Source organism: Monodelphis domestica, chromosome 8 (genome assembly GCF_027887165.1).
Source record: "Monodelphis domestica isolate mMonDom1 chromosome 8, mMonDom1.pri, whole genome shotgun sequence".
Taxonomy (NCBI): domain Eukaryota; kingdom Metazoa; phylum Chordata; class Mammalia; order Didelphimorphia; family Didelphidae; genus Monodelphis; species Monodelphis domestica.
Window position 1 is genome coordinate 259447783 of NC_077234.1, and position 25793 is coordinate 259473575.

The window sequence follows — 25793 nt, forward strand, 5'->3', positions numbered from 1 at the left end:
GGGAGGAAAAGTGGGAAATGATGCAAAAGAAATTCACGCATCTACAAAACCAGTTTGACCAAACTGTAAAAGAAAACCAGGCTTTAAAGCAAGAACTAATAAAGCAAAGCCAAAACACCAAGAAATTAGAAGAGAACATAAAATATCTCACCGACAAGGTGATAGATCTGGAAAACAGGGGGAGAAGAGAAAATTTAAGAATAATTGGACTCCCAGAAAAGCCAGAAATAAACACCAAACTGGACATGGTGATACAAGATATAATCAAAGAAAATTGCCCAGAGATTCTAGAACAAGGGGGCAATACAGCCACTGACAGAGCTCACAGAACACCTTCTACACTAAACCCCCAAAAGACAACTCCCAGGAATGTAATTGCCAAATTCCAAAGCTATCAAACAAAAGAAAAAATCCTACAGGAAGCCAGAAAAAGACAATTTAGATATAAAGGAATGCCAATCAGGATCACACAAGACCTTGCAAGTTCTACGCTGAATGATCGTAAGGCATGGAACATGATCTTCAGAAAGGCAAGAGAGCTGGGTCTTCAACCAAGAATCAGCTACCCAGCAAAACTGACTATATACTTCCAAGGGAAAGTATGGGCATTCAACAAAATAGAAGACTTCCAACTTTTTGCAAAGAAAAGACCAGAGCTCTGTGGAAAGTTTGATACCGAAAATCAAAGAGCAAGGAATACCTGAAAAGGTAAATATTAAGGAAAGGGGAAAAATGTTATCTTCTTTTACTCAAACTCTCTTCTATAAGGACTACATTTATATCAACCTATGTATACTAATATGTGGGGAAAATGTAATGTATAAATAGGGGGTAAAGAAAGACCAAATAGAATAATGGTTCTCACACAAAGATTCACAGGGGAAGGGGAGGGGAAGAAAACTCCTATAAGAAGGAGAGGAAGAGAGGGGGGGGGGTTTACTTAAACCTCAATCTCAGGGAAATCAACTCTGAGAGGGAAAAACATCCAGATCCATTGGGATCTTGAATTCTATCTTACCCAACAAGGGTAAGGAGAAGGGAAAACCAAGGGGGGGAGGGGGAGAGGGAGAACAAAAAGGGAGGGAAAGAGAGGGGGGAGGGGGAGGGAACAAAAAGGGAGGGACTAAAAAGGGAAACATCAAGGGAGGGGACAAGGGGGACTGATTCAAAGTAAATCACTGGACTAAAAGGTAGAGCCGAAGAAGAAAAGGTTAGAATTAGGGAAGGCAATCAAAATGCCAGGGAGTCCACAAATGACAATCATAACTTTGAACGTGAATGGGATGAACTCACCCATAAAACGTAGACGAATAGCTGAATGGATTAGAATCCAAAACCCTACCATATGTTGTCTTCAAGAAACACACATGAGGCGGGTTGACACCCACAAGGTCAGAATTAAAGGATGGAGTAAGACCTTCTGGGCCTCAACTGATAGAAAGAAGGCAGGAGTGGTAATCATGATATCTGATAAAGCCAATGCAAAAATAGACCTGATCAAAAGGGATAGGGAAGGTAATTATATTTTGTTAAAAGGGACTCTAGACAATGAGGAAATATTAATCAACATGTATGCACCAAATAATATAGCACCCAAATTTCTAATGGAGAAACTAGGAGAATTGAAGGAAGAAATAGACAATAAAACCATACTAGTGGGAGACTTAAACCAACCATTATCAAATTTAGATAAATCAAATCAAAAAATAAATAAGAAAGAGGTAAAAGAAGTGAATGAAATCTTAGAAAAATTAGAATTAATAGACATATGGAGAAAAATAAATAGGGATAAAAAGGAATACACCTTCTTCTCAGCACCACATGGCACATTCACAAAAATTGACCATACATTAGGTCACAGAAACATAGCACACAAATGCAAAAAAGCAGAAATAATGAATGCAGCCTTCTCAGATCACAAGGCAATAAAAATAATGATTAGTAATGGTACATGGAAAACCAAATCTAAAACCAATTGGAAATTAAACAATATGATACTCCAAAACCGTTTAGCTAAAGAAGAAATCATAGAAACAATTAATAATTTCATCAAGGAAAATGACAATGGCGAAACATCCTTTCAAACCTTTTGGGATGCAGCCAAAGCGGTAATCAGAGGCAAATTCATATCCCTGAAAGCTCATATTAACAAACAAGGGAGAGCAGAGATCAATCAATTGGAAATGCAATTGAAAAAACTCGAAAGCGATCAAATTAAAAACCCCCAGCAGAAAACCAAATTAGAAATCCTAAAAATTAAGGGAGAAATTAATAAAATCGAAAGTGATAGAACTATTGATTTAATAAATAAGACAAGAAGCTGGTACTTTGAAAAAACAAACAAAATAGACAAAGTACTGGTCAATCTAATTAAAAAAAGGAAGGAAGAAAAGCAAATTCACAGCATTAAAGATGAAAAGGGGGACAGCACCTCCAATGAGGAGGAAATTAAGGCAATCATTAGAAATTACTTTGCCCAATTATATGGCAATAAATACACCAATTTAGGAGAAATGGATGAATATATACAAAAATACAAACTGCCTAGACTAACAGAAGAGGAAATAGAATTCTTAAATAATCCCATATCAGAAATTGAAATCCATCAAGCCATCAAAGAACTTCCTAAGAAAAAATCCCCAGGGCCTGATGGATTCACCTGTGAATTCTATCAAACATTCAGAGAACAGTTAACCCCAATACTATACAAACTATTTGACATAATAAGCAAAGAGGGAGTTCTACCAAACTCCTTTTACGACACAAACATGGTACTGATTCCAAAACCAGGCAGGTCAAAAACAGAGAAAGAAAACTATAGACCAATCTCCCTAATGAATATAGATGCAAAAATTTTAAATAGGATACTAGCAAAAAGACTCCAGCAAGTGATCAGAAGGATCATTCACCATGATCAAGTAGGATTCATACCAGGGATGCAGGGCTGGTTCAACATTAGGAAAACCATCCACATAATCGACCACATCAACAAGCAAACTAGCAAGAACCACATGATTATCTCAATAGATGCAGAAAAAGCCTTTGATAAAATACAACACCCATTCCTATTAAAAACACTAGAAAGCATAGGAATAGAAGGGTCATTCCTAAAAATAATAAACAGTATATATCTAAAACCAACAGCTAATATCATCTGCAATGGGGATAAACTAGATGCATTCCCAATAAGATCAGGAGTGAAACAAGGATGCCCATTATCACCTCTACTATTTGACATTGTACTAGAAACACTAGCAGTAGCAATTAGAGAAGATAAAGAAATTGAAGGCATCAGAATAGGCAAGGAGGAGACCAAGTTATCACTCTTTGCGGATGACATGATGGTCTACTTAAAGAATCCTAGAGATTCAACCAAAAAGCTAATTGAAATAATCAACAACTTTAGCAAAGTTGCAGGATACAAAATAAACCCACATAAATCATCAGCTTTTCTATATATCTCCAACACAGCTCAGCAGCAAGAACTAGAAAGAGAAATCCCATTCAAAATCACCTTAGACAAAATAAAATACCTAGGAATCTATCTCCCAAGACAAACACAGGAACTATATGAACACAACTACAAAACACTCGCCACACAACTAAAACTAGACTTGAACAATTGGAAAAACATTAACTGCTCATGGATAGGACGAGCCAATATAATAAAAATGACCATCCTACCCAAACTTATTTATCTATTTAGTGCCATACCCATTGAACTACCAAAATACTTCTTCACTGATTTAGAAAAAACCATAACAAAGTTCATTTGGAAGAACAAAAGATCAAGGATATCCAGGGAAATAATGAAAAAAAACACATATGATGGGGGCCTTGCAGTCCCAGACCTCAAACTATATTACAAAGCAGCAGTCATCAAAACAATTTGGTACTGGCTAAGAAACAGAAAGGAAGATCAGTGGAATAGACTGGGGGAAAACGACCTCAGCAAGACAGTATACGATAAACCCAAAGATCCCAGCTTTTGGGACAAAAATCCACTATTCGATAAAAACTGCTGGGAAAATTGGAAGACAGTGTGGGAGAGACTAGGAATAGATCAACACCTCACACCCTACACCAAGATAAATTCAAAATGGGTGAGTGACTTAAACATAAAGAAGGAAACCATAAGTAAATTGGGTAAACACAGAATAGTATACATGTCAGACCTTTGGGAGGGGAAAGGCTTTAAAACCAAGCAAGATATAGAAAGAATCACAAAATGTAAAATAAATAATTTTGACTACATCAAACTAAAAAGCTTTTGTACAAACAAAACCAATATAACTAAAATCAGAAGGGAAACAACAAATTGGGAAAAAATCTTCATAGAAACCTCTGACAAAGGTTTAATTACTCATATTTATAATGAGCTAAATCAATTGTACAAAAAATCAAGCCATTCTCCAATTGATAAATGGGCAAGGGAAATGGATAGGCAGTTCTCAGATAAAGAAATCAAAACTATTAACAAGCACATGAAGAAGTGTTCTACATCTCTTATAATCAGAGAGATGCAAATCAAAACAACTCTGAGGTATCACCTCACACCTAGCAGATTGGCTAACATAACAGCAAAGGAAAGTAATGAATGCTGGAGGGGATGTGGCAAAGTAGGGACATTAATTCATTGCTGGTGGAGTTGTGAACTGATCCAACCATTCTGGAGGGCAATTTGGAACTATGCCCAAAGGGCGACAAAAGAATATCTACCCTTTGACCCAGCCATAGCACTGCTGGGTCTGTACCCCAAAGAGATAATGGACACAAAGACTTGTACAAAAATATTCATAGCTGCACTCTTTGTGGTGGCCCAAAACTGGAAAACGAGGGGATGCCCATCAATTGGGGAATGGCTGAACAAACTGTGGTATATGTTGGTGATGGAATACTATTGTGCTCAAAGGAATAATAAAGTGGAGAAGTTCCATGGAGACTGGAACAACCTCCAGGAAGTGATGCAGAGCGAGAGGAGCAGAACCAGGAGAACATTGTACACAGAGACTAATACACTGTGGTATAATCGAACGTAATGGACTTCTCCATTAGGGGCGGTGTAATGTCCCTGAACAACTTTCAGGGATCCAGGAGAAAAAAAAACACCATTCATAAGCAAAGGATAAACTATGGGAGTGGATACACCGAGAAAAAGCAACTGCCTGAATACAGAGGTTGAGGGGACATGACAGAGGATAGACTTTAAATGAACACTCAAATGCAAATACTATCAACAAAGCAATGGGTTCAAATCAAGAAAACATCTAATGCCCAGTGGACTTACGCGTCGGCTATGGGGGGTGGGGGGGAGGAAAAGAAAATGATCTATGTCTTTAACGAATAATGCTTGGAAATGATCAAATAAAATATATTAATAAAATAAAAAAAAATGGAAAAAAAAAAAGAACTAAAACTTGCAGAAATCCAGAAATAAAGCTAAGGGGAACATGAAGGCAGGACTGAAGTTTAAGAGGGTGACCAAACTTCCCAGAGAACAGAGCCTACATTTAAAAAGGCTGAGAAAATGAGCAGACATAACCCCCCCCCCCAATACACTTAACTATAGAGAATTTTTATGAAGACAAAGAACAAGGCATAGACATTGAAGGGGACAGCGAAAGTAAAGCAAACAAACAAAAGTACAAAAAAATGAATTGAACTCAGAATCTGGAAGAGCTCAAAAAGGATTTAAAAAACCAATTAAGAGAGGCAGAGGAAAAAATAGAGAAGAGAAATGAAAGCAATGAAAGAAGAAATGGGTCAAATGAAAAAGGGGGCTCAAAGCTGATGGAAGAAAATCATCCACTAAAAATTAGGATTCAGCAACTAGAAGCTAACAATTTCATTAGACATCAAGAATCAATAAAACAAAATCAAAAGAATGAAGTAAAATGGGAGAAAACATGAAATTTCTCTTTGAAATAACAACTGACCAGGAAAATAGATCCAGGAAAGACAATTTAAGAATTATTGAACTCCCTGAAAGCCATGATTTTTAAAAAGCCTGTTCTTCATAATACAAGTATTTATCAAAGATAACTGCCCAGATATTCTTACAGAAGATAATCAAAAAGAAATTGAAAGACTCCACAGATCACCTCCAGAAAGAAACCCTCAAATGACAACTTCAATATTATAGTTAAATTCAAGAGCTCCCAAGTCAAGGAGAAAATGTTGCATGGAGCCAGAAAGAAACAATTCAAATACCATGAAACTATAATAAGGATCACACAGGATTTAGGAGCTTCAACATTAAAGGATTGAGAGGCATGTAATATGATATTCAGGAAGGTGAAAGATCTAGGTTTACAAACCAGAGTCACCAATCCAGCAAAACCGAGTATATTTTTTCAGGAGAAAAAATGGTCATTCTATAAGCTAGAAGATTTCCAAGCATTCCTGAGGAAAAAGAAAAGACCTAAACAGAAAATTTGATGTCCAAACATAAGACCCAGAAGAATCCAAAAAGGGTAAATAAAAGAAAATTTAAGGGACTCAGTAAGATCAAATTGTATGTATTCCTACATAGAATGAGGTAATTCTTTAATATTCTTATTAGTAGTAGTTAGAAATATACTTAAAGAGAGGGTGGGGAAGTAAGCTGATTATGATTATATCATATGCAAAAAAAATCAAGGGATGGAAAAGAGTATTGCACTAAGAGAAAAGGGAAGGGAGAGATGGAATGGAGTAACTTCTATAACATAAAGATAAATTATTATAGTGGAGGGGAGGATGAGGGTGGTGATGGGCAATGCTTAAACTTTACTTTCATTATATATGGCTCAGAGAGGGAATAGCTACCATACTCACTGGAGTATAGAATTCTATCTTCCCTGACAGATAAGTAGAAGAGGAATAAGATAAGGGAAGGGGAGTGGTAATGTAAGAGAGGGAGATGTGCTGGCGGTGATAAAAAGCAAAACACTGGTGAGATGTAACAGATTGAAAGGAAAAAGAGCAGGATCAAAAGGAGAAAGTAAGATTGAAGGGAATACACAGTTGGTAATCACAATTATGAATGCTAATAGGGTGAACTAATACGTAAAATGGAAGCTGATAGCAGTGTGGATTAAAAACCAGAATCCTATCCCCAAGAGTTTAAAAAAAAAAGGAAAGGACCTGCTTGCACAAAAAAAAAATTAACTGCATTTTTTGTGGTGGCAAAAAATTGGAAAATGGGGGTATGTCCCTTGATTGGGGAATGGCTGAACAAATTGTGGTATATGATGGTGATGGAATACTATTGTGCTATAAGGAATCAATGGATTTTCATAAGAACTGGAAATACACACAAGAACTGATGTGGAATGACATAAGCAGAACCAGGAGAACATATACACAGTAATTGAAACATTGTGGAACAATCAAATGTAATTGACTTTGCTACTAATAGCAATGCAATGATCCAGGACAATTTTTAGGACTTGTGAGAAAGAATGAGAAATATCCACATCTAGAGAAAGAATTGTGGGAGTAGAAATCCAGAAGAAACATATCATTCATCACTTGTTTGTATAGGTATATGCTTTGGGTTTTTTTAAAGCTTACTCTATTACAAAATTAAAAAATATAAAACTTTTTTGAAAAAATGGAATCCTACTATATGTTGTTTACAAGAAACACTTTTGAAGCAGGGTGACACACACAGAATAAAGGTAAGAAGCCAGAGGAGAATTTATTGTGCATCATCTGAAGTAAAATAAAATTTTAAAAAATCATCAGCATTTCTATGTATTTTCAATGAAGTCCAGCACAAAAGTTAGAAAGAGAAACTCCATTTGACATCACTGTAGACAATATTAAATACTTGGGGATTTACTTGTCAAGAGAAATGAAGGAATTGTATGAACAGTTAGAAAGCACTTTTCACCCTAATAAAGTTATATCTAAACAAGTGCAAAAACATTAATTGATCATGGATAGGCCAAGCTACTCTAATAAAAATGACAATCCTACCTAAATCAATGTCCTTATTCAGTGCCATTCCTATCAAACTATCAAAGAACTGTTTTATAGAACTAGAAAAATAACAAAATTTATCTGGAAGAACCAAAGATAAGGAATACCAACAGAACTAATGAAAACAAAAATGTGAGTGAGTAGCTGGCCTAGTGGTACCAGATCTTAAACTGTACTATAAAGCAGTAATCATTAAAATAATTTGTTACTGACTAAGAAACAGAAGGGTGGTTTAGTGGGATAGATTAGGGGTAAGTGACCTGAGCAATCTAGTGTTTGATAAACCCAAGGATTCCAGCATTTGGGATAAGAACTCACTAGCTGACAAAAACTACTGGAGAATTTGGAAAATAGTATGGCAAAAATTAAGTGTAGATCACTATCTCTACCCTATACCGAGATGAGGTCAAAATGGGCATATGATTTAAGCATAAAGAGTGATATTATAAATAAATTAGGGGAACATAGAATTGTTCACTAGCAGATCTATGAAGGGAAGAATTTATGACCAAACAAGAGATAGAGAATGTTATAAGATGTAAAATGAATAATTTTGATTAGATTAAATTAAAAGGTTCTTATATAAACAAAACTAATGCAACCAATATTAAGGCAAACAACAAACTGGGGAAAATTTTATAGCAAGTTTCTCTGACGAAGTTCTTATTTGTCAAATATATAAAGAGCTAAGTCAAATTTGTAAGAATACATGTCATTACCTAATTGAAAAAATGGTTGAAGGAGATGAACTAGGCGATTTTCAGATGAAGCAATCAAAGCTATCAATAATCATATGAAAAAATATTCCTTAAAACAACTCTCTAGTACAAGCTCACACCTATCAGATTGGCCAATGTGACAGTAATGGAAAATGATAAATGTCGGAGAGGACGTGGCAAAATTGGGATGTTAATGCACTGCTGAGTGAGTTGTGAAGTGATGCAACCATTCTGGAAGGCAATTTGAAATTATGCTTATTGGGATATAAAAGAATGCAAGTCCTTAGATCCAGGAATAGCACTACTAGGTCTGTCTTCCAAAGAAATAAAAAATGGAAAGGAAAGGACCTGCTTATACAAAAATATTTATAGCTGCTCTTTCTGTGGTGACTAAGAATGGGAAACTAAAGGGATGTTCCTCAGTTTGGGAATGGTTGAACAAATTCTGGTGGATGATGATGATGGAATATGCTATAAGGAATGATGAATGGGATGGTTTCAAAAAAATCTGAAGACCTACCTGAACTGAGTGCAAAGTGAAATAAGCAAAACCAGGAAAGCCTTGTACACAGGGACAGCAATATTGTGGAAACATCAAACGTGATAGACTTAGCTATTAACAGCAATACAATGACTCAGAACAATTCTGATGGACTTATGAAAAAAATGCCGTCCTTCTCCAGGGAAAGAGCTGTGGGAATATGCATGCAGATCAAAGCATATGTCACTTGTTTTGGGGGGTATATATTTTTGGGTTTTGTTTTTAAAACGAATAATATGGAAATATGCTTTGTCTGATAATACATGCATAACCCAGATTGAATTTCTCACCAGCTCTGGGGAAGGGGTAGGGAAAAAAGGAGGGAGACAATTTGGGTCATTTATTTAAAAAAAACCTATGTGGAAATTTGTTATTAAATATAAATAGAGAAAAGAAAAAGAAAAAAAACTAGGATGTTTTTCCTCCTATCTTGAAGCAAATAAAAATAAAAGAAAAACCACCTGGAAATTATTGAATGGGATGGAAAAAAAGTCTACTACATCTCAACTGCACTCAGGGAAAGGAAAAGGATTACCTAAGAGAGAAATTGCTTTGCTAATGCTGAGTATTTATAAGGAAGCACAATAATCCAAACAGAGATAGCCTGTATCCCATACCAATGTGTTCGCTGACTAACTCGAGGAAGCTGAAAATGTGCTTTCAAGCAAGGGGATGATACAAAGAAAATTAGCATACTTGATCATTAAAGGAACATAAGCATTGGAGTAGTGAAACAGTTTTGATGCTATTAAAATGAAATGTTTGAATAAAGGTAGTGCATTCATGAAGAAGTCAGGTGCTTCGTGAAAAGCTGGAAGAATGGAAGACAAAGAAATATATGGCAGAAACTGGCAAATGAAGAATTTGCTGACATATATCTGACAGAAATTAAGAACTAGAAAAACTCTTAAGTAGATTCTTGGATGGAGCTGGAGCTCTTGTTGCCAAGGCTATTGAGGAAAGTAGATTAGGACATTTTTTACAGATTGGCAAAATCTGTAACGAGGCATCTTCTTTGATCCTGGCAGGGTTTTAATTACTTGCTGTTGATTGACATATAACTATGTTAAAATGATAGAAGAGAACATATTTTCAGATTGCTTTTTGATACCCTCCATTGAACAGCTTAGTTGGTTAGAGGCTATTTTGGATTTATTCCTAGAAAAGGCACATGAGCAGGATAAATAAGGCTAAAAAAGAAGATATTACTCTCCCATTCAGTAATCACATTAACCATATTAAAAATATTTGAGTGATGGTAAAAGAAACAAAAATTATTTATAATGAAACACAGAAAAGCTTAATTGATGTACACCTAACATGCTTGAATAACTTTTAATTGTCTGTTTTTTGAGAAAAAAAAATCATTTGGACCATAGAAGAGACTTTTCAAAATGTGAAATATCTTTAGGCCTGCATGTGATTTTGTTCTTTAATATGACGACACAGATGAAATGAACAATACATGAGATTGATTTTTGTCATTCTACATACTCATGATCTAAAAACATGCATTATATATGTGTATATTTATATCTATATCTGTATCTATATCTTATTTTGGTTCACTGTCACTTAGAAAGTACCCTTAGGGAATACATCTGCTTCCAGAGAAAGGATTGTTGGAGCCATCTTTCATATTCATGCATTTATGATTTTATTTTGCAGTTTCGGTTATGAATGAGTGTGCTTTTACAATGACCAATATGGAAGTGTGTTTTACATGACAATGAAAACAAAATTTAAAAAAGAAAGTATCTTAGAACTTTTTTGAAAAGAAAAAAAGAAAAAAATTTAAAACTTTTGTTTGAAAAATTTTATTTAATTAATTGATTGAGAATGTTGTTCCATGGTTCCATGATTCATGTTCTTTTCTTCCCCTCTTTCCTCCCCTCCATAGCCAATGAACAGTTCCACTGGGATTTACATGTGATCAAGATCTATCTCAGATATTTGCCTTAGGGTGATCGTTTAGAGTCTATGTTCCCAATCTTATCCCCATCTACCATGTGATCAAGCAGTTGTTTTTCTTCTGTTTCTATTTCCACAGTTCTTTCTCTTTCTCTGAGTATTGTATCTCATAGGTCCCTCAGAATTGTCCTGGATTATTGCATTGTTGCTAGTAGAGAAGTCCATTACATTTGATTATGCTCTCTGTATAAGGTTCTCCTGGTTCTGCTCCTTTCACTCTGCATCAATTCCTGGAAGTTGTTCCAGTTCACATGGAATTCCTCCAGTTCATTATTTCTTTTAGCACAATAGCATTCCATCAGCAACATATACAGCAAATTATTTAGCCATTCTCCAATCGAAGGGCTTCCCCCATTTTCCATTTTTTTTTTGCCACCACAGAGCATAACTACAAATATTTTGCTACAACTTATCTCTTTGGAGTATAAACCCAGCATTGATATGGCTGGATCAAAGGGAAGGCAGTCTTCTAAAGCCCACCAGCAGTGCAGTAATGCCCTAATTTTGCCACTTACCCTCCAGCAGTTATTACTTTCCTTTGCTGTCATCTTAGCCAATCTGTTAGGTGTGGGGTGATTTGTCAGAGTTGTTTTGATTTGCATTTCTTTTTTTTTTAAGTTTTGATTGATTTTGATTTTTGATTGATTAATTATAAAAGATTTGGAATACTTTTTCATGTGCTTATTGATAATTTTGAATTCTTTATCTGAAAATTACCTATTCATGTCCCTTTGCTCATTTATCAATTGGGGAATGGCTTGATTTTTTTGTACTATTGATTTAACTCCTTATGAATTTGAATAATTAGATCTTTGTCAGAGATTTTTGTTATAAAGATTTTTTCCCAGTTTGTTGCTTCCCTTCTAATCTTGTTTGCATTTGTTTTGTTTGTACAAATTTTTTTAATTAATGTAATCAAAATTATTTGTTTTACATTTTGTAATATTCTCTAATTCTTGCTTGGTTTTAAAATCTTTCCTTTTCCATAGATCTTACTGGTATATTTATATTTATATTCAAGTCATTCACCCATTCTGAGTTTATCTTGGTGTAGGGTGTGAGATGTTGATCTAAATCTAATCTCTCCCATACTGTTTTCCAATTTCCCCAGCAGTTTTTATCAAATAGTGGATTTTTGCCCCCAAATCTGGGCTCTCTCTCTTCTAATACACCTTCATATCCAACAACAATTCTTACATACTTTATCTTCTCTTTATTCATATAGATGTCATCCTGGTTAAGGCCCTCATTCCATATGTGAAAGGAAATGATTCTCTTTGTCTATTCTGTGTTTGCCCTTATGAAAAGGGAATCCTTTGTTCTCTTTGCAGTTAACACTTTGGAGTAACAATAACTTAACTAACCCTTTTTAGTAGCTCACTAGACTGAAGACAGGATTAACTCCTTTTTATCTACTTTTTAATTAATCAACAAAAGCTAATATACCCATACTTCACCCTAAAGTAAAGGAAGTCCACAAACTCTTTCTCCCAGGAGGAGAGTTAACACCTTTAGAGGTGAGAAGCCAGCAAGATACTTGGAAGATCTCCACCCCTTTTTCTAACTCAAACAGTCAGAAACTTTTTGAATTCTTTTAAGAGGTCACACACTCAGAAACATGTCAATCCAAAGGTGTGAATCCTAGTTGCTACTTTCAGAGGATGAGAGGTGTGACAATTTTGGAAACTGTGACTGGACCCTGTGAAGAGGGGTGGGGATAGGAAAACACCATGAAAGCCACAAAATCCTTCTCCTGGAAGGCTGGTGAAATTGAGTCTTGTGGAGAGTGTCTCTTGGAGATAGTCTTCTAGGGAACCTCTTTGGAGACGGCAGCATGGATCCTGACTTTAACGTAGACTGACTCCTGGACTACTTGGTTATGCAAGTGAAAAGGCTGACTCTCTTCTTAGTTTCCCAAGAGACTAGCTTCCGTCTTGGAGGAGGACACAGGATTACTCACTACTGGCCCTCCTGGCTGAGGACTACTATAGGTATTTTCTCTCATCTCTGTCACATTTCTCTGCTTTATTGTTTCCCCTCTAGTTTGACACATAAACTGCATCCAAACATTACATTTAATCTTTACAAATATGGTCTAAAACCATAGTTTGCAGGAACTATTTTAGAATTCTCCCCAGCATGCTTCCTTTTGCAAGGCACAATCTATGTATTTCAGCAGGGAGATCATCTCTTCCAGGGAGATAAATTTTCCCATTAGAAAGCACCAAGATTTTACCATTCTTACTCTATGGATATATAAGGGTTAAAAATAGGGGCTTGACAAAAATAAAAGAGCAGCTTTTAATAACTTCAGTTTTAAGGGGAATATAGTAAAATTATAAATTAATATTATCCCTTTAAGCCAGAGAAAAAGAACCTTCTAGCAGCTTTTAACAATGAACAATTTAGTTTAATTAAAAGAGATAGTAAAAGAATATAATAAAATTAATATAGCAAAGGAGGGAAATATAGGAAAGAGGTAGAGAAAGAAATGACCTGATACCTAACTAGGTACCCTATAACTATCTATAACTGCCTCTAATTACTATCTAAATTGCCTATATCTACCTATAACTGCCTATAACTATTGCTAATGACAACCAACCTACAAAGTTCTAACTTAGTTCACCCAGTCAAAACCAGCCCAATCAATGTTTAATCCAACCCAAATTACATCTGTCAACAAAGACCAACCACCTCCCAGAAAGTTCAAGAAATAAAACCCCCAAAAGCCCTTTAAAGGTAAAAAGTCTTCTCAGTAAGCTCAGACTCACCTTATATTTCAGCAACTAAATGCCAACCACCAACCCACCACACTCCCAGCAACCAACTTCCTTGCAACTGCCAGCTCTTAACTGTCAGCAACTGGCTGACCTTACCAACTGATGCTGGCCCCTTTTATATCCCCTTCTTACCTCACTTCCTGTCTCTCTGGTTTCTACTTCCTTTCCCTGTGGGTTGGCTAATCCCTAGACCTCTCTATGGTAAGAGGACCTCCGGGGCCCCCGTTAAATTAGAGAAAAGGAATAAAGAGTTCCTTTTTACAGATACAAGGAATCATTAGGGACACTCATTTTCTTCCCGTCATTATATTCAGCCTTTGTGAAGCAGCCATTCAAGAAAAAGTCAGTCCGTTCTAATAAAATCACTCTCGTGGAGTCTTTCTTTGCAGGAACTCTTCTGGGATCTGTAAATGAAGAAGTGAGCCAGTGATTATACAAGGACTTGTAAGTGTTTGCAATTTGCCGAGCGCTGTACAAAGGGCTGGGGACACAAAGAGAAGGGGGAGATCGTCTGTGTGCCCGTGTGGTTCTTACATTTTAAGAAGCAGAGACAACACAGGAAGGCGAATGATGGTCAGGAAGAAATATTTTGGTCTGGAAAGGCAGGATGGTGTTGAGGGAACAGCCCTTCCAGGAGCCATAACAAGAGTTGTTTGGCTTGTGGACTGAGAACTCAGAAGCCCAGGTGAGGTACGCAAGGCAGCCGAGCATCCTGTTTGAAGCAGCAGGATGACAGAAAGGCCAGGAGGGAAATGAATCAGGGCTGGAGGAGTCAGGCTTCTATTTACTGCAGATAACTGAAGCCAGCACCAATTGGAGCAGCAGAGCACCGGGATGCAGTTTCTGTCAGGGACAATATGAATGACTCCAAGTAATGGTTTTTCATCCAGCCGACAAGCCAGCACGAAGAACGCCCAGGAATGAAATGATATACAGCTCTAGCCAGGTCCTAAGTATGGTCCTGAGTATGATGAAAGTAGTACAGATAAAGGGCTAGAGGAGCTCAACGGAGAAAGTTAAATCGGGGTGCTCTGATCAAGAAAGCCAGGAGTCGGATTGGGGCTTGAAGGGTGAGTAGAACAATATGAAGAGGAAAGAGGGCTAATTCCAGTGTCAGGAAAGGAAGGAGCAAAGGCACAGAGGCAAGAAAACCCAAGTTGCTATGTCAGTTTAAAGGAGATAAAGTTAATATCACCTAGGAGGCCTAAAGGCTCCCAAGGGAGATAGTATTGAATTTTAACTTAAGATTTGGGTTTAAATTCGACAGAGGTAGAATAAGGAAGGACATTTTAGAAAGCGGCAAAATCTACGCCGAAGTACGGAAATAGAAAAACAAAAACGATGTTTCTATGTAGGAAATAACGAGTAATTCAGTTTGTCTCCCACAAGGAGAGGTGGACTACTAGATAAAGCTGGAAAGACAGGTTGATGCCAGCTTAAATTTGAATGTCAGGATACGAATTTAATTTTAAAAATGAAACTGTGACTGCTGTAGGAGAAGAGAAACAACATTGCTAGATTTATTCGTAAAGATGATCACAAACAGCAGCGAGAAGTTGAGCTCACGCTAGTCAGGGGCTATTAAGTAATTCTAGGTCAGTGGTAGTTAGGGGTTCCCACAGGATGGATAGAGTGTAAGATAAGGGAAATAAGCACACTAGATGTTCAATCAAGTTAGAATCAGTAAGACGATTTGATTGATTGATGATGAGAGATGAAGAAAATGGAAAATAGAAACTAAATATCAACGTTTCAAACATACTGGACACATAGTGACATCAACATGAATACTTTGGGGAAAATGCTGTTTTATTTGTATGTCCATTGAATTTGAGGCTCTGGGATGACATCTACTATAGAGATCCGTGTCTGAAACTCCGAAGGGAGGTCGAAGGTAGAGACATGGGGTTTTGGAAATCATCTTCATAGTCAGGTTATGATAGAAAATGAGCCTGCCAAAAGAGGGCATAGCCAAAGAGAACAGAGTCAAGGGACGTAGACAAAGGTCCAGAAAGGGAGGAGGGAATTCCGAGGAAGGAGAAGCCCCACGAGAATTTTGTTTTTCAGAAGTCAAGAAAAAGGCATGACCCACCATCTAATGCTAGTCAAGGAAGATGAGAAATTGTTTTTATAAAGACTCGGTGATTACAAGGTCATTAATTGCCTTTAATGGAACCGTTGCAACAGAGTGGAAAAGATGGAAGACTGATTGTAAGGAGGATGTAAGAAGGAAGTGGCTGGTGAGGAAATGGAGTCATTGGATACAGAAAAACTTTTAAAGGAATTTAATTTAATTAATCAGGAGAAGAGATTTGGGATAGTAGGGAGATGCTATGGAATGATCAAGGAGGACTATTGAGAGAAAGAGAGAGAGATGGTAGAGACGGAGACAGAGAAAGAGAGAGAGGGGCCTAATGGTTTATGTAGGTGGATGGAACGGAGTAAAAAAAAAAAGAAAAATGTCATTGCTTCCAGTTAGTTAGTGTTCTATGATTTGTTCCTTAAAATAAGCTACACTACTAATGGCATACACAATATGTAATAACTGTGTCTGTAAAATGTTTTTGAATCGTTGACAAAATATGTTTTCATCCTGTATTCCAGTGACAATTTTCAGAAAGTGACTGATAGTGTTTACTGGAAATGATTGGCTTACCTGAGGAGGAGTAGCACCAGGGGATGAAGTAAACACTGAAAAAACCTTCAAATGAACACCAGGAGGGGACTGATTGGCCCACTTTCTCTTGAACATTTTAGTCTGGTCTTTGACACCGCATTAGTGAGCAGAACAAGAAGAGAGATAAAAATCTCGGATGACACCACGTGGGGAGGTATTGCATACACTAGAAACAATCGCATCACTTAAAAGGCCTTAATAAGCCCAGAAGTAAAAAGCGGAAGGACTGGCATAACAGAAACGAGGAGCAAAGTTCCTTTTTTTCTCCAAATGATAGCCTTTGCATCTTTCATGGCACAGTCACAAAATGGTCACATTATAGGAATTACAGCTATGGTTCAGAAAGCAATACCAAGCAACTAGCTGAGATAATTATCTAGGAAATTGGAGCTTGCTTTCATAACTCCATGTCAGAAGGGAAAACCGTAGGAATCCTGAAAACAATGAAAGGGGGAAAGGGAGAACGAAAAATATAAACATACAATTATGTGCTAACATTTACCTTAAGGTATGAATCATGAAGAAACACAAGGGCTAGCATGCTATTTTCATCATGTTGTCCTTGCTAAACAACACAATATTTTTAAAAAGCCAAAAGGGGGATAATCAATTACAATCTTTAGCCTTGCATTCAAAACCCTGCATAACTGACTTCTACTCACTTATCCAATCTTTTCTCTTGCTCTTCTCCAACATGAATCCAATATTCCATCCAAAGCAGTAAGACACCAGAGTAAAGGTAAAGGGTTAGATCAAAATTTATTATGCTTCAGTCAAAGCTAAAAAAACTGGGTGGGGTAGCAATTATGATCTCAGAAAAAGCAAAAAAGTAGAAATTGATCTAATTAAAGAGATGAGGAAATTACATCATGATAAAAATACTATTGACAATGATGTACTATAAATATTAACATGGGCACTAAATTGTGTAGAATACAAATTTTGTAAGAAGTTACATAAGTTACAAGAGGAAATAGATAATAAAACTACATTAGAAGGGGACATTAATCCTTTCTCAGAATTAGATGAGATCGAAGAAAAAATAAATAAGGAAGAAATTAAGGAGGTAAATGGAATTTTAGAAAAGTTAGATTTGATAAAACTTGAGAAAACTGAATGTGAATAGAAAGTAAAAATATATTACATGTATTTCACATATACACATGTACAAAATGAAGATTTATTGACATAAGCAATGCTAAGCAAAGATTGATTCACAGAGAACATATCTGTAAGTTAAATCCCTTTCAGTCATGAATACTTCCAGAGAGTTCAGGCTTTTATTGTTTACTTCACTCTCCTCACCTAGTCTCCAGTCTCTAAAACTTTCTACAGTTACAGCAAAGAACTTAACATTAACTCTGAGGTCCCTTATTTATTGCTTTCTATGCTATAATATATTTCATCTTTGAAACAGGTTAAAAGTAGACCTTACTAACCTGGGGTCTATAAGCTTGTTTTTTAACCAAAAAAAAAAACCCTTTTCTAACTCTAGTTCAATATTATTTGTTATGCTTTCTAATCCTAGGTATTTAATTCTTTTCATCTATAGATATTTTTTTTCTGAAGAGTCTATAGACTTCACAAGGCTGCCAAAAGATTCAATAACACAAGAAGGATTAAAAGCCCATGCTGGAATCAGTATATTCTGGTGTCTTCTAGGCAATTTCAATGACCTGCTTTTTTCCCATGAATAAATTCTACACATCTCACAAATGTTTCTGAGCCTAGAAGATCATTTTTAGATAATAATTAGAAAAACAATAGATTATTGCTAGAAAATGATATTTTGAGCTAAAGTAGACAATAAAGAAAGGAGAATTGCTTCTAGAAGGCCACTATTAAAAGACATTTAATTTGTAGTGAGTATGTATCAGTAGGGATTAAAATGATTTTTTTCTACCCACACACATAAATCAAAAGGGATTTCTAAAGGTTCATGCTTAGGAGGGGCCTTATGGAGCTTGTGTTGACTATTTTGAATGGAGTTAGTTTGGGATGCCACAAAGGACAGAGATTGTTGGAGGAGGGCATGCAGCAGCCAAAATAAAGTTTGATGGAAATATCAGAAGGACATCAAGAACGGTATGAGAATTTTAAGATAATATGTTAATCTTAAAATAAGATTTTATATCTTAAATATAAGATTTATATCTTAGTGATTTAAGATCACTAATCTTAAAATATTATAGCTCAAGTCAAAATGACTTTTAATAACTTTTATTTCCAAAAGGTGGAAAGAGTGAAAGTAGAGAAATGCAAAAAGAGGGTAGAGAAGATGTCTAGCCAATCACACTAAATATTGCTCCAGTGCTTGGCTCAGGCAGGCAGGGCTTGTTAACCCTCAACCAGTGGACATGGTGTTCTACCCACATGGCTTTCTCCAAAAGGGGAAGGCCTCTCCAGAACTAATCTCTCTCCAGAAGCCAGAAGAGGGATGCCAACTACTCACTCACCCAAGAGCCAAGGTCCCAAGTCGAAGCTAAGGTCCAAGCCATAGGTCAAGTCCAAAGTCACCTCCAAGAGGCAGATCACCAGCCAAAACTCCGAACTGAAGATGCAAGCAGAAGACTTCACCCAAAGACATTCAGTCACTTCTTGTCCCTTCTCCTCTTTACAGGGGCCAATCACAACTTCCAAATTGCCTAGTACTGCCCAGGGGGACAGTGTCTGTGAGATCCACCTCTAATCCTCTGAAGGTGTCAAAGGATTCACAAGTTTCTGACTGATCGGGTTAACAGGATGGAGCTCTCCAAGTAAGTGACTTGTAAATTCTCTTACTTTATGGCTAACAAAATGTTAGATAGGAGGTAAGTAGGGGTTAAGTAGAGGTTAAGTAGATTTATTAAAAATAGACAAAGAGAATAAAGAATTCCCTTTCACAATGGAAAGGAGTTGTGCAGATTTAAGAGTTACAGGGACTGGAGCCAGGGAACTGTTATCAATACTGGAGTCATGTAGACGCACCAGAGCAAAGAAGTCATCATCTGATAAGGCATTATTGACCTCAAATCTACTCACAAAGCAAATGTGGGGATGAATTCAAAATAGTGCTAGGAGCTTCACGTGATTGTCAACTGAATCTGTAGAAAGGGAAATGGAATTCAATCAGTATGTCTTTCTCTGTTTTTTGCTAAGACTTGGACAGAAGTTATTCTTGTATTCAATTTCTACTCCATTTTTAATAATTTTATTAGCCGTAGTACTTTTTAGGGAGCTAAGACCCCATAGAGATATGAAACAAACTTTAATGTCCCTGAGGAATGCCATGTTTGCAGGATCAAATCACCAAAATTGTTAATAGAGAGAGGAACCTAAGAATAAATCTGGTTTGTTGTGTTGCACAGGTCAAGATTTCTAAAACAGTAGTGTCAAACTCTAATAGAAAATGATTCCTGAAAACTTTACTTTGGTTTAGAAAATCACAAACTAACATTATCTATCTAAATACATTTTATTTATTTTGTTGAGCCACTGTCAATTCTATTTTAATATATTTGGCACCTCTGTCCTAATACTTTTGTTACACATGTGAATGTCATCTGAGATAACTGATTTTGGGGAAGAATGAGTTATCTGCCCTCTAATAGTCAATATTTGGGACAGATCCTAGTAATCACGAAGGTAGATGTCAGACAGGAGATTATTATCTACTGGGGATAGAGATTTTGTGGATTACCAATTACTGGGCACAGTACACAGTAGTTCTGCTCTAGGATCATTTTGAAGATACGTAAGGACTTTGAAGAAGATTTTCTTCTGCATACTGTTGTGTGCTCTGTGGAAGGTATTAGGAAGACTTTTATGAAAGGAAAAATAGTTGAATTGTTATGTGAGCTTATGTGAGCTGTCTAAAATCTGGAAGGTTACTGCGACTCATGAGAAATAATCAGAAAAGGAATTTCTTAGAAATTAGTTATTTTACATACGGATAAGGCTTGGTAAATGAAATCAGGTCTCTCCTAGAAAAACAACAACAACTAATAAATTGTAGAAGCCTCAATGGCACCCCTGAGTCATTACCCATGTCTCATTAGACATGATTCATTTTGGTCATCAGCTTTGAACCCACAGAGATCTGGTTCCATCAGTCTATGATGGTGATCACTTTAAAGGAGTCACTGGTCCATCCAGGGCAACGATAACATACTCATGTATCCACACCTGTGTAGGACACCTAGATATGTTGAAGATACAGTGAGTAAGACAAGAAGTATCTTACTCTGCAGCCAAATGATGCTTGTCTCAGCTCTTCCTTGGGGAATATGATCACCAGCTGGGGGTAAAGATAAGACCTTATAAATGGCTTAAATAGAGTTTGTTTCCCAAACAAAGTACACTTGACTTCTTCCTTGCCACTATTTAGTCTGTGTTTTGGGGACTATATCGTGTAATTTATGCTTCCCTTGGGTGGTGGAAGAGCACTCTGCCCTTCTCTAACATCATGGGATCCTGTCAGAATACTTCCTACCACACTCATTCCTTGGGGAGACCAGATAAAATGTGCAAAAGGCTAATCAGTTCCCTGCCCACCAAGAAACATATTTGACTCCAGGATTCTCTCCCAGGGTCTCTATTCCTTATATTCTAGCACTCTTTTCCATACCTAGCTATCCAAGTAGCCCAAATTCTTCAACATATCCTGTTGGAGATATGATCACGTCCCCTTGGGGAGAAGTGACACTTCGTAGCACATAGTAGACACTAAATACATTCTGACTGGCTCCCTGATTGACTTGGGGCATAACTGAACAGGCTCATTGCAGTGGCAATGATTTTTGGTAGTTAATGGCACCAGATGAAGGGGTCACCTAATGAAAGAAGTAAAACTGGGATCTGGAAAATACTTTTCACAAAGTTTTGCACCCAGGAAAGAATCTCTGGAGTTTTTCCTCTTGTACAAGAAATGTTTGATTCTGATAAGTGATGGTGGTAGCTAAGAGCTCTTTCCAAATGTGGAACTCGTGTGCGACAGGTTTCAGCTACTCCCAAGTCCATTTCAGCCTTTCTTAATGCCTGGAAATGGCGGGACAGGAAAACTATCCGAGTAATATGGAGTCAGTGGGTCTACTTGGTATATCTTTTGTGATATGCACGAATCTAGGACCGATGAAACATCCAAAGACCCACCATTTTCCAGGCCTACTTCTTGTCGGTAGGCAAAAGCATCTTTCATGGATTCAAGAATGTGGAATGTCAGAAATTTAAATGACGGACCGTGTATTTTCTGAGAATGAGTTTCCCTTTCCTGCCAGATGGCGTCATCAGTGTAGGGGTGAATACAATTAGTTCTTCCTCAAGGATCTGGGCAGTTAAGGTTTCCTCGGAAAGATAAAGGTCTATTGAGGGTTCTCCCTGGATTGCCTGAGCCACTGAGAATGAGGAAAAATGCACAGATCACAGCGATTAATTGATCAAATCAGTATCGATCAACAAGTGTTCATCAATATTTATAACATTTAATGACAATCAAGTTTCTCGTATATGCCAGGCCCTGTGTGAGGGGCTGAAGGCACAAGCACGAGGAATGAAACACTCCCACTTTGAGGGGCTTACACTGTAATGAGGCACATTATGGAAATGGATGCAGAAGAAATACAGCAAAGTTATGACACGGCATGAAAAACGGGGGTGCGTAAATGATGGGCACAGGAGGAGCTCAGCGTAGAAGGTGGTTCTTCATTCATACCTTTCCGCTGGAGGGGAGTTCAGGGGAGATCAATGAGGGAAAAGAGCCCTCTAATCACGGGTCAGCAGGGAAAGGCATCGAGATGGAAGATGCCATCTGTGAGGAGCCGAGGTAGGATCAACGTCGTTGCTTCAACTAGTGCAAGGGTGAGAAGTAACGGCCAAGGAGACTGCGAGTGTGCATGGGTGTGTCTCTGACGAGCTTTCAGCAGAGTGGCTTGAGGTCAGAAGCAGAACAGTCATTGGACTTTATTGGAGAGCCGGGACATAGATACCTGCCTAAGGGAAATCACTTAGCTACGAACGCAGAGTCCTGGGCCTGGACTGGAAACACGAGAGTCCAAATACAGGCTCAGGCACTTCCTCGTTGTGTGACTGTGTCCATTAAGCTTTCCCAGTTTCCTCGGTTGTTCAGTGAAAATAGCCTTGACTGACAATTGTTGGAAGGGTCCAATAAGGCATCTGCAAACCACATAACCCGGTCTCTGACGCTTCGTAGATGCTACACAAACGATGATTGCTATATCGGTTACTGTGGAAGATGGACTAAAGGGCTACAAATGACGCGGGGGCCTCACTAGCGTCTCAATGCCATAATCTAGGACGGAAACGGGATCGGATATCTAACGTGATCATTGTATGGCTAGAGAAGGTCCTGGGTGATAGGGGGATGTGGGAGAAAAATGGTGAGCTTTTGTAGCCACGTGGCCTGAGGGAGAGGTAATTTCTTGGTGATGAGCTCGGGCTTCTGAAGCAATGATGGTCCCTTCCGTAAAAATAGGGAAGTTGAGAAGAGAAGTTGGCTTTGGAGATGAAAGCATTGGTTGTGGTGTGCGTGTTGAGTTTCAGGCACCAAACAGGCGATCAGTGATGTGGGACTGAAACTGAGGGGAGAGATGGGGTGGGAATCATTACTTTAGGCGTGATCATTCAACTCTTGGGAACTAATAAGAAGAGAGGGAAAGTCAGAGAGAGATGGGCGGAGAAGGGGACATAGAGACAGAAGCGGAAGTAGAGGAAGGGAAGAAAAGCAGGAGTCCTAACCTAGAGCTTCTAGGAACATCCGTGATGAGGGGACGTGATGTAGGTGATGAACCCGCTGAACTGAAAAGGTTCAATGAAGAGCCAGTTAAACAGGCACGAGAAAGTCATAAAAGTCCAGAAAGAAGAGAGGGTGACGGTCACAGGCAGTACAAAGGATGAGGACCATCAATTTGAAAACTAGAAAGAACTGGCAGCCTTGCAAAAGCTTCAGTCAAGTGAAGAGGAGAAAGCCAGACGACAAGGATTGAGGACTACGTGAAAGGTGAAGCAGGGGGCACTCACTCTGGCTAGCTCTTTTAGCAGCAGTCACCCTGGACATAACCACTGCTCCACCGCATTCCCTAGAGCTGTCCCTGGAGGCTGGAGTCCACAGGAGCTGCAAAGTGCTGCCGACCTCCATGATGACCCAAAGCTGGCGTACGGTGTGTCCATTATCTAGTCACCCCTGCTCTTGGTCCCTGCCTAACCCACTTACAGGAAAGGGCTTGGGTTTGGGCTCAACCTAATCTGGTCTTATTTATTACTTCAATAGTTCTTTCACTTTTGATTTTATTATTAACTAGTAATTAATTTATTAATTGATTTTTCATTTCTTTATATGGGTATTGGATGTGGTATTTTTGTTTTTAAAACATTATTACAAAAATGATTACTATGGAAATAGGTATTAAATGATAATGCATGTATAACCAAGTGGGACTGCTTGTTGGCTCTGGGACAGGGGAGAGGGAAAGTATGGGTAAAGTATATGAATTATGTAACCATGGAAAAATACTTAAAGAAAAAAACTTTAAATGAGATAAGAGGGGGGCAGCTGGGTAGCACAGTGGATTGAGAGTCAAGCCTAGAGATGGGAGGTCCTAGGTTCAAATCTGACCTCAGACACTTCCCAGCTGTGTGACCCTGGGCAAGTCACTTGACCCCCATGGCCTAGCCCTTACCACTCTTCTGCCTTGGAGCCAATTCACAGTATTGACTCCAAGACGTAAGGTAAGGGTTTTAAAAAAAATGTGACAAGAGAAGAAATATTCAACATCAACTTAATAAATAAAATTTTTGGAAAAGAAAAAACAAACTATAAAAAGAGAATGTAATATATCAGTTATAATAACAGTATTGGGTAGTTTTGATGAACTCTTTTTCATGGAACTTAATTTATGTAGGAATGAGAGGCAGCATGGTATAATGAGTGGAAAAATAGATATGGGATTCTGGGCAAATCATTTGGCATATCAGCATTCAAGAGCTGTTCTAGGAATTTTGATGAAAGCAAAGGACCAGTCCCTAAGCTTACCTGAGGTGGGGGTGAGGGACTTTTAAAACAAATTTAGGGGTTATTGGAAAGCGACTGTTGTGTCGAAATAAAATGAGTCATTAAAAGAGAATGTAATAAGGGGCAAGGAATAATGCTCTGGGAATTCCTAGCATCACCCTCTCACATCTTGGGAGTTGTTCTTATTCCATAATGAGCAACCAAAATCACTCTTTTTCCTGTGGGAATGGGAAAATAGAAGCCTTGAGAGAGTCCTGAGGCTCAAAAGAAGAGTGACTGGGCCTCTTTCCCCAGGGGAGATGGGAGCCACAGCTGGCAGGACCTTTATCTAAGGGACGGATGATATGTAGCCTAGCCTGAGAGTAAGAGCCTGAACTGCTGCTGCCACCCACGCTAGAGCCTCTTGAGGAGCGGCATCAGCCTGGGAGTTATGAGGAATAAATATCTGAGATACGATCCATACATGAGCCCCTCTTAGCAGATGCAGGGATTTCAGGACACTCATTCTATTGAACAGGTCTGATCACTTACCCCTAACTTTCCGTGTCTTTTTTCCTTTCTGTTACCCAAAGCATTTCCTACCTGTTAGTAATGAACTTCTCCCTCTGTCTTCATCTAGGTTTCCGAACTCCAACTTTCTAGTTAATTACGTAATATTATAATTATGTGTATTTATACTATATTTTATATACTTTGTGATTCGTTATCTGTGTAAGGCTAATTCCTCTAGCAAGTCCCACTGTGAGTGATTTAGAACTAGGAAGGGCTTTTGATGCCATCTACTTTAATTCTCCCATTTCACAGTTGAGAAAAGCATGAGCCAGGGACATTAAGGTCATTTAGTTGGTAAGAGGCAGAATCAGGGCTTGAGCCCTCTCATTCCAAAAACATAGCATTCTTTTTGCTTTTTTGTACGTTATTTCAATGTTGCCTCCCCCAGCGCCTGCCGTGCTCTTTACACGATAGATCTTTACTAGATGTATGTTGACTTCAGTTGACCCCAGCTCCAAAGAGAGCGGTTATCCATTAAATATTTGCTCTGTTTCACCCCCAACATAGCAGCTCAAACATTTGGGCATCATGTCCCACGTTGAGCAGTCCACAAGCAAATGCTTAAATAAGCTTGTATTTT

General features: G+C 37.8%; 2 long non-coding RNA genes across 4 annotated transcripts in view; one reads left to right on the plus strand and one right to left on the minus strand.

Annotated features, from left to right (window-relative positions):
• The window catches only part of LOC103103123 (uncharacterized), a 65656-nt gene extending 51589 nt beyond the window's left edge, over positions 1–14067 (minus strand). Inside the window, exon 1 of one of the 2 annotated variants that reach the window (XR_471021.3) lies at positions 13971–14067. This is a non-coding gene — a long non-coding RNA (uncharacterized LOC103103123). The remainder of the gene's footprint in view (positions 1–13970) is intronic. The other variant, XR_471022.3, reaches the window with a different exon arrangement.
• LOC130455882 (uncharacterized) overlaps positions 1–25793 on the plus strand; it is a 100145-nt gene that overhangs the window by 62966 nt on the left and 11386 nt on the right. The window contains exons 1-2 of one of the 2 annotated variants that reach the window (XR_008914088.1): positions 14123–14423; positions 19277–19412. This is a non-coding gene — a long non-coding RNA (uncharacterized LOC130455882). Of the gene's footprint in view, positions 1–14122; positions 14424–19276; positions 19413–25793 lie in introns of those variants that run through there. The other variant, XR_008914087.1, reaches the window with a different exon arrangement.